The 7,964-nt window shown below is 38.8% G+C and overlaps 1 pseudogene; it reads left to right on the forward strand.

Moving 5' to 3' along the window:
- Window positions 1-5,558: 5,558 nt before the first annotated feature.
- Window positions 5,559-6,511, forward strand: LOC102815763 (annotated as a pseudogene).
- Window positions 6,512-7,964: the final 1,453 nt, after the last annotated feature.

Consider the following 7,964-nt stretch of genomic DNA (forward strand, 5'->3'; position numbering starts at 1 on the left):
TGTTTATTGGTCCAGTGGTGAGGATTTTTGTTTTCTTTACATTGAGATGTAATCCATACCAAAGGCTGTGCTCTTTGATCTTCAAAGGCCCACAGAATTTTCAGGTAGGATACAGACTCTTGAACCTTACCAATAGTCAGATCTAACAGTCCTACTATCGGAATACACTTCATTAGATAGATCTTTTGCTTGATAAAATTATAATAAGACTGTAGGTTGATTCTCAAATAATAAAAATGTGGAAAGCACATAAATATCTGGATGAAAAAAAGTAAAGCTAGAGGAAATAGTAACTACCACAACTCCAAGATTTGCCTTTTGAAAGGACATGAAGAAATGTACAATTTCAAATGAGCATTCTGTTTGCAGTGTGGGGAATGTGTTGAGGAAGATATAAATGGATACTAAATCATCTTTTATGAGGTTGTTAGATGTTATAAGAGATGCTGGTAGCTGTTCAATGGAGACAGAGAAGAGAATGGATGCAGGAGATATTTAAAACCAATAGTCATACAGTTCGTTAAGTAAGAGAATTAATGTTAATAGTGAGGTGGCAATTGCTTTAATTAAGAGCACTAAAAGAGAGGCTTCTTCTAGAGGATAGCGGATACAATTTGTGGCATTATGGTTTTGAAGAATATGGAAATACTTAGCCAGAGAAGTCTAGCAGGTAGTAGACATTTTTACCTAATGGGCTCCTCCTTAGGTGGTCATCCAATTGATTCTACCCAACCCCATTAGAGAATGTTCTAGCTAAATTTCCTGAGTTCCAGCCAACTTTCTTGTAGGTCAGATCCTTCACATTCCAGTCTCTGTGTGAGTGTGTGTATGTATGTGTGTGTGTAAATGTATATATATTGTTTTATCTGGAAAGTATATATATATATACTTTCCAGATAAAAACAAATGTTAGGAGAATTAACTTTAGAGTTTATAAATACAATTTCTGGGGTCTCATTCTGAAAGACAGTATTGGAAAGATTGATAGTGGTCCATACAATCATCATATTATCAGGGTCCCTAGTTTCTTGTGATTTAGGTGGAATTGGACTCCATATATAAAAACATAATCATCATTAGGTCAGCCTCTTTGTTAAGCTTTCACAAGAAAATGTTACTTAATTTGTTAATCCTTGTGATAGTCTTGAGAGGTAAATAAAAAATTATCACCTTTTCTATAGAGGCTAAGTAACTTTCCTAAAAGCCTCGATCTGGTGAGTAGGAAGACTTTGAACCTACTGTTCTAATAGGCACATATATACTAGTAAGCATTGAGTCTTAAGTATGTTCCTAGGTCCATCAGCACATAAACATGAAAAAGTGCATCCTGAAGCAGTGGTGACTCACACCCTAGAGGGTGAGAAGAGAATCCCTCAGGGTTTCCCAGGTCCCAACTACCCACCTTCTCTCCACTTTGAGCAAAGATCCAGAGAAAATAAAAGGAGAAGGAATGAATCTATTAGTCCTTTCTTTCCCCTCCAATCATTTCTTTAGTTGATGAGTCTACCCTCATATATTTGCTGTGTGTCTTTCAGGACAATCTTTATTCATTCCCTTTAACCCTGTCCCTAATATTAGGTGAGTACTGCCTACTTGTGTGGTACCCTAGGAAAAGCACTGAAACACTATCCACAAGGTTGGTGGTGCAAACTCACCTGCTGATTCTCAGAAACCCTATACAGGGACACTGCGTTGTAACTGACTCAACATCACTTACAATAACAACAACCACCTGCTTTAAGGAATTTGGTTTTAACTAGGATTTGAAGAAGGCTGACTGGTAAGCTTGTGGGGTAAACATTAGGCTACTATCCTCAAGGTCAGTGGTTTGAAGTCTCCAGGCTTTCACCAGCAGAAAGATGAGGCTGTCAGCTCCAGAAAAATTTACAGACTTTGAAACCGTATATTGGAGAGAAACGGGAAGTGATTGAAGAGTTCTTGGTGTCACCTTTTAGGAACCATGAACAAGTCACTTCCTTCCCTGAGAAATTCCTATTGATCAAGTGATGCCTGGCTTCTGGTACTTGGGGGAATGCTTCATTGAATTAGCAGTGAAAGAATAAGAGACTGACAAATTAAGAAGTGGGTGAATCATGACCAAGACTAGTATTATATGTCTGTGTTAGGTATGTGATAATGGCCCATAACTCTATCACAGGGGTTAGAATTAAGTGTGGGAGTCCGGGTATAGCACTGTGGGCTAATGCGCTGGACTGCAGTCGGTGTGAACCACCACGCGGACCACTCAAACTCACCAGCCGCTCCTTGGAAACCCTACACAGGGTTGCGCTATGGGTCGGAACTGACTTGATGGCACTTAAAAACCAACAACAATAAAAAAATATGAGTGTGACCAGGTGTGCTCTTGGTAGTTTTAGCATCTATTTTTGTCTGTTTTCTCTTCTTACTGCATAGTTTGACTGCTAATGATAATAAGTATGACTCAAAATACAATCTAGTAACAAATCATAGGACACCTGGTAAAGTGGAGGGACAATGAACAAGGGAGATCCCAAACAAGATGGATTGATACAATTGCACCAACGAAGAGCTCAAACTTTACGGCAATTGTGAGGATGGTGTAGGACTGAGCAGTTTAGATCTGTTGTCATAGCATTGCTATCAGTAAGAACCAACTTGACGGCACTGAAGAAGAACAAATAGAACAAGTCATAACACCATGGCAAGCTGATTATATGCCAGGTTCTGCAATAATGATGATTTTTGGTTAAGTCTTATTTTAATATTATAGTAACTCTAAGATCTAATGCTATTATGTACTTTTACAAATGGGAAACTTACAAGTCAGATACTTCAAGTATCTGTTTTTGAAACAGGAAGAATGTGCCTACATTTCTGACTTCAGAGAAAACACTCTGAACTAAATGTAGGATCCGGGCATATTATGGACATCTGTGTTTGTGTGTGTGAGTGTATGCCTACATATTAATAGATATGATGATCGTATCAATGTGGACAGTAATTCTTCATATCATATTATACCTAGTTAATATTTAAATTTTTATTATTCATTCATTGTCTTCTACTATTCATTCATCTTCTTCTATTCCAGATTTGTTTAAACTGTATCTAATCAACAGTGTTTTTAGATCTCTAAAATTTATTTTCATCTAGAAAGGTATTTCCTGTATCTAACACCTGCCCTAGTACATTTTTAAATGATATTACACTTTCAAATCATCAGACTTATTGTCTTGCTCTGGTAGCGTAGTGGTTACGAATCGGGCTGCGAACCTTAAGGTTAGCGGTTCGAAACTACCAGCTGCTCCGCGGGAAAAAGATGAGGCTTTCTACTCCCGTAAAGATTTACACCCTCGGAAACCCTGTACAGGGTCGCTATGGGTCGGACCCGACTCGATGGCACTTAACAACAAAACAACAATCCAGCCTTACATTGTGGATTTGTCTAATTGTAGCTTGGTAATTTCTTTTCTACACACAGTCTTATGTGTGTGTTTATGGGTGTTTTTAGATATATGTTGTACTGATGTGCAAAAAGATAAATAAAAATGAGGGAAGACCTTTCCTTCCATAAATGAAAGTAAAGAATGACTTCAGATAAACTAGAAAACTGTGATGCAAAGTGTATGGTTTCAGGGTGCTCAGGAGAGGGGTTTTCAAATGAAGACCTTTCCTTCCATAAATGAAAGTAAAGAATGACTTCAGATAAACTAGAAAACTGTGATGCAAAGTGTATGGTTTCAGAGTAGCACAGGAGAGGGGTTTTCAAATGAAGGTTAAACAGCCACAAAAGCCTCTAATACTAATAATAAGTGAATTCCTGGTCTCAACAGGATAAAAGAACTGAGAGGAAAGTATATAAGCATGGAAACATAAACACTCAGCAGATGTAGAAGTTGGATTATGGCAGTTTGACCCCATGACATAGAACATGTGAAACATGAATACACTGTACAAGAAATGTGTTTTTACTAAAATATAAGGGGAATCTCAGAAAAACAATATTTTGTGTGTTTCTACTATATGCAGACAAGAGAATAACTCAACCTTGGTTAAAGGGATAGAAGGTGTTCTGAGTTGAACTTACACTGAGAATAAAAGGAGGAATATATGTGAGGGAATAAATTGACCATGCTTCTGGCCTTGCCATGCTAATAATCTGAGGTACAGGACCATGACATCTCATCTTAGTGTTCATACTGGATAAGCCTAGCTTTACCATATGGTTATCTGGATGATATTTGTATCTTTCCTTATAAAAATAATGGGGATATAACTGGAGAAAAGTATGAATGTAGGTCCAAGTATTTAAAGAAGTTTTCCAGTTATTTTGAGACTTTGCAAGCATGATACAGTATCTGAATCAGTCATGACACCTTATTCTCTATCCTCTTAGTGGTTTTTGTCTTTTTCTGAATACACACAAGTATGTGTGTGTGAATCAGAGAAAGAGAGAATGGAAGAAGGATTTTATATTTGTATAAGATTATATATAGGTAGAATGTATGAGAGAATTTACCTAGCATGACATGCCTAAGAATGCAAGCTTTAAATGTATTTGCATCTGAAAAATTATGTGTCTCTAGCTCTGGTAGCATAGTGGTTACGAAGCGGGCTGCGAACCGTAAGGTCACCAGTTCGAAACTACCAGCGGCTCCGTGGGAGAAAGATGAGGCGCTCTGCTCCCGTAAAGATTAACAGCCTCGGAAACCCTGTACAGGGTCGCTATGGGTCGGAACTTACTCGACGGCACATAACAACAACAACAGGTCTATGTTGCTGTCTAAGAGACTATAATTTCATAAAGAAATAATTCTCATTAAAAAATAAATTTAATAGATAGTATTACTAAATTTAATATTTTAGGGAGTTATACATCTTCAGGGAAGAAGGCATAATGAGTCTTAGCTATAGAAAACTTTCCTATGTCATAGTTGAGTTATAAGTCATACATATCATAAGGATTCAGCTAGAATTTGATGGATGAAGTTAGCTTTTTGAACGGCAGTTGAAATATGTGGTGCTCACAAGTCTAAGAGTTAGGTGAAAGGCTAGTTGGAAAGGAATGAGTACTTGTGAGCTGGACTTAAAACTAGGGGCAGACATGGATATTCCACAATGAGAAAACAGATTATATATGGTGGTGACCATAGGTGCATATATGGTATAATCTCCCAACCTTTAGAAAGATGTATCCTGTAGTTTATTCATTTGTATCCAGGCAGAGTGTATACTTAAAAAGGGAAGTTGCCCACTGTATGGAAATCTTCCAGCAGAAGTTATGAAACAATGGACTTGTCTTCATTATAGAAAATATTTCCTTTAGGTGGAATGATTGATTTTATGGTACAATAAACATGGTTTCACATGTTTCCTGCCATCATTGATAATCTGAACCATTTTTCACTCTCAGATGTATCTCATTTTCAGTGATAAATTATATAATTACCTTATATTGGGGAGCCAATAATAATGAATACATCAAAGTGAAAGTGACTCAAATGACCCAAACTCTCTTTTATTAACCTCTTTCCATAGGACCTTAAACTTGTGTGATTGCAGTGTACAATTGTACAATGGTCATTTCCAACCTTAGCAGTTACAGTCCAGGACCCTTCATTCTGGTGGGCATCCCAGGCCTGGAGAAGTTTCATGTGTGGATTGGGATTCCTATCTTCATCATTTACATTGTGGGTGTTTTGGGAAACTGCATCCTTCTCTACCTCATTGCAGTGGAGCGCAGCCTGCACGGACCCATGTTTTTCTTTCTCTCCATGCTGGCCATGACTGACCTCATCTTGTCCACAGCTGGTGTGCCCAAAACACTCAGTATCTTTTGGCTTGGGGCTCACCTTTCCAGGATGGCTTTCCAGGATGCCTTACACAGATGTTCTTCCTTCACTACAGCTTTGTCATAGACTCAGTCATCTTGATGGCTATGGCATTTGATCGCTATGTGGCCATCTGCTCCCCTTTGAGATACACTACCATCTTGACCCCGAAAACCATCATCAAGATTGTTGTGGGCATCTCCTTAAGAAGCTTCTGTATCATCTTGCCAGAAGTATTCTTACTGAAACGCCTACCTTTCTGCAGGACACACATTATTCCCCACTCATACTGTGAGCATATAGGGGTTGCTCGACTTGCCTGTGCTGATATCTCCATTAACATCTGGTATGGCTTCTGTGTTCCCATTATGATAGTCATCTCAGATGTAATTCTGATTGCCATTTCGTACACCCTCATCCTTTATGCTGTTTTTCATCTCTCCTCTCGAGAAGCCCGCCAGAAGGCCCTTGGCACCTGTGGTTCTCATGTCTGTGTCATCCTCATGTTTTATACACCTGCTTTCTTCTCCACCCTTGCCCACCGCTTTGGACACAATGTCTCCCATACTTTCCATATTATGTTTGCCAACCTCTACATTGTCATCCCACCTGCACTCAACCCCATAGTTTATGGAGTGAAGACCAAGCAGATCCGAGATAAGGTCCTACTCCTCTTTTCTACAAAGGACACAGAATGATGGTCACTGGACAATGTAAAGGATAGAATACGTTGATGATGTACATAAACATAGCAAAAATAAAGAAACTGATGATATTTAAAGCATGAACTTACTATAGGAGCATGTGAATACCAGGAACGGTAAATGTGCTCAACTGGTAACTGAAAATTTAGAAGTCTGAATCTACCTAGAGATGCCTGGGAAGGAATACCTGATAATCTATTTTTTTTAAATTCAGCCGTTGCATATATTATGGAGGACTTCTAGCAAGATAATTGACTAGGCAGACCTGCTACTAAAACCCTAAAACAAAGACATGACAGAAGAAATAAAACAGATATGAATAATAATCCAGGAGCCCTGAGCATCAGAGGAGAGTGAATTGAATGCCAACTAGGAGAAGAAGCTGAACAAAAGCAGTGAGAAAGGCAACAGATTGGTGTCAGCTAGTCTGATGCAGCATGACCATCTTGAACTTTTGATACCAGCATTTCATCAGGACAAAAGATGCACATTGTTGTCTGTTGACCACACTTTCTTGGTGACCAGAAGCATGGCCAGCCACCACCACTACCCATCTAGTAACATCCACATGCCTACAAGCCCTTGCTTTCCTGGAGGTCAGAGCAAAGCTCTTATAGATCAAGTGCCTAGAGCACCACCCCTCCATCTGGAGGCACATGAACTCTGCCTCATCAGACAAGTACAGTGTGTGGAGCCATGTTCCTGGCCACTCCCATGAGGGCAAGAACTACTTTCATAACCAACTGTCCTGCCTGCACCTGCCCTCCTTTCAGGAGCAAGCACTGTAATATCAGTCACCTTCTGAGATAGGACAAACTACTTTTGAATCAGGTGCCCTGAACCCAGAAGCCATCTAGGCCAACAGGAACACCATCTATGACTGGGTTGCCAACCTTTTACCTTTCCCTTCCCCACCCTACATTCTCCTTGGCCAGCAAAGTTCACTGACCCATACTGAGTATACTGCATCCCCCAGTTTTTACCTCTCTGGGTCCTGCCCCAATTGTTTTTTTGTTTGCTTTCATATATTTCTCTACCCTCATACTTTTATCATTTCTTACTCTGCGTTTCTTTTTCTCTTTCTTCTATTTCTCATTTCTTTATTCCCCTCCATTCTTTCTTTTGTTCTTAGTTTTTAATTTACTATTGTTTCTTTTTCCTCCTTCCTTATTTGTTTATTGTGTTTTTATCCTCTTTTCTGTTTCTCTTCCTTACCTTGTTTTTACTTACATTCATTTTTCTTAACCTTAAAATTCTTTTTTTCTTGATGTTTGTCTGCTTTTTTTTCTTCTTTATTCTTTGTTTCCCTATGTTTTTGTTTGTTTGTTTGTTTGTTTTTTCTAGTCCTACCTGATGGTGGAAAGGTTTCAGATGAGCTACAAAACAAAGACAGACTAGGAAGAAAGAGTGACAAACTACTTCCGAATCGCTAGTCACTGAAAACTCT

The sequence above is a fragment of the Chrysochloris asiatica genome, unplaced genomic scaffold (genome assembly GCF_000296735.1).
Source record: "Chrysochloris asiatica unplaced genomic scaffold, ChrAsi1.0 scaffold00140, whole genome shotgun sequence".
NCBI lineage: Eukaryota > Metazoa > Chordata > Mammalia > Afrosoricida > Chrysochloridae > Chrysochloris > Chrysochloris asiatica.